Source organism: Penaeus chinensis, chromosome 23, assembly GCF_019202785.1.
Source record: "Penaeus chinensis breed Huanghai No. 1 chromosome 23, ASM1920278v2, whole genome shotgun sequence".
NCBI classification, from domain to species: domain Eukaryota; kingdom Metazoa; phylum Arthropoda; class Malacostraca; order Decapoda; family Penaeidae; genus Penaeus; species Penaeus chinensis.
The window spans coordinates 3655429-3657928 of NC_061841.1; positions in this window are offsets into that span (position 1 = coordinate 3655429).

Genomic DNA, 2500 nt, shown 5'->3' on the forward strand with positions numbered 1-2500 from the left:
CCCCATCCTTCCTCCCCCATTCCTCCTTCCCAAGGGGATGTTAAATCATAGAAAGTGGGTTGGTGGGCAAAGGCTTCCAGGTGTGGGCAAGATCGGCGGTGGGTTCCACGAACGGGCAGGTAGCAAGACCCCTTCAGTGTATCCTTTCGTAAATCAGACATTCTTTCTTCTTTTATGCTTCTCTTTTTTTATTTTTTTTTATTATGATTTTCTTCATCATCACCATCAGTATCATTAGGATCATTATCATTATGATTATCATTACCATCATTATCATCTTCATCATCATCACCAACAGTATCATTAGGATCATTATCATTATGATTATCATTACCATCATTATCATCTTCTTCATCATCACCATCAGTATCATTAGGATCATTATCATTATGATTATCATTACCATCATTATCATCTTCATCATCATCACCATCAGTATCATTAGGATCATTATCATTATGATTATCATTACCATCATTATCTCTTCTTCATCACCATCAGTTTATCATTAGGATCATTATCATTATGATTATCATTACCATCATTATCATCTTCATCATCATCACCATCAGTATCATTAGGATCATTATCATTATGATTATCATTACCATAATTATCATCTTCATCATTATTATCATTATCATTATCATCATTATCATTATCTTATCTATTATCATCATTATTATTATCCTTATTATCATCATCATTACCATCATTATCATCATTATCATTATCTTATCTATTATCATCATTATTATTATCCTTATTATCATCATCATTACCATCATTATCATCATTATCATTATTATTATTACTTTCATCTCCATTGTTCTTATTTTTGTTGGTAATTCTATCATTATCCTTTTATTATCACCTTCCTTATTATCATTCTTACTTTTGCTCTTTTGTTGTTATCATTATTATACTTCAACATTATCATTTTCATCATTATTATAATAATCATTATTAATGGTATCATCATCACACATGCACACACAAAAACAAAACAAATATACACACACACAAAAACAAATAAACACACACACAAACAAACAAATAAACACACACACAAACAATAAACACACATACAAACAAACACCTACAAGCAAACAAACAAACACACATACAAACAAACACAAGCATATAAACAAACATATACAAACAAACACACACATACAAGCAAACAAATAAACACATATAAACAAACAAATCGAATAAACACGCATACACATATAAACAAACAAACACACACACAACAAACACAGACACGCACACACAATGAAACGCATACACACACAAACAAACACACACACGCACACACAAACAAACACACACCATCAAACACACAAACACAAACAAACAAACACACATAAACAAACACACACAAGCACACACACAAGCACACAAACAAACACACACAAACAACCAAACAAACACACACACAAACAAACACACACACACAAACACACAAAAACACACAAACAAACACACAGGCAGGCAAGCAGATGACCGCAGTCCCTGAAATAGATTCTCTGTCAGTCTTCTTCTTTTCATGCAAACACATTATCATTTTTAAGTCGCCGTGTAAGACATGTATTTCATTAAGATGTATATATAGTGTGTGTGTTGTTTGTTTGTGCGTTTGTTTGCATGTGTGTGTTTAGTTTTTGTTTGTGTGTTTGATTGTTGGTGTGTGTTTGTATGTGTGTTTGTGAGTTTGTTTGTTGGTGTGTGTTTGTCTGTTTGTGTTTGTATGTGTGTGAGTTTGTTTGTTGGTGTGTGTTTGTCTGTTTGTGTTTGTACGTGTGTGAGTTTGTTTGTTGGTGTGTGTATGTGTCTAGTTTGTTTGTTTTTTGTGTGTGTTTGTTATTACTAATGTTATTACCCTTATTCCTATTTGTTATCATCACTATTACCATTATCATCATTCTCATTATCATGGCAAATAGATAAACAGACAGACAAAAAATAATGATAACTAAAAAAACACACACACAAGCACAAACAAACAAACACACACAGAAACACAAAACAAACACACACAAACAAATAAACATTTACCATTATCACCATCCTCATTATTATGACAAATAGATAAACAGACAGACAACAAATAATGATAACAAAAACATAGATTATAACACACGCGAAAATACCTCCATCCTATTTTCGTTCCATCTGTTCAGGACAAGTTCTTCAAGGTCTGTTCATTGTTCACTGGAGCGTTCAATCTGTTCACTCGTGTGTTGTTTGTTATGGCCAGATGCGATAGATTGTGTTCTTTGAGTGATTGATTTCTTCCATTTCTTTGTTTGTTTGATTTTTTGTTTTGATTTTTGTTGATTTGTTTTTTTCGGAAAGTAATTTGTGTTTTTTTTTTTGTTTTGTTTTGTTTACTTTGTTTCTTTTATATATCCTTTTTTTGCGATTTTTTTTTCCTATTTTTTTCTCGTTTTTTTTTCATTAGGTTATTAATATTATTATCATTGTTTTTTTTCTG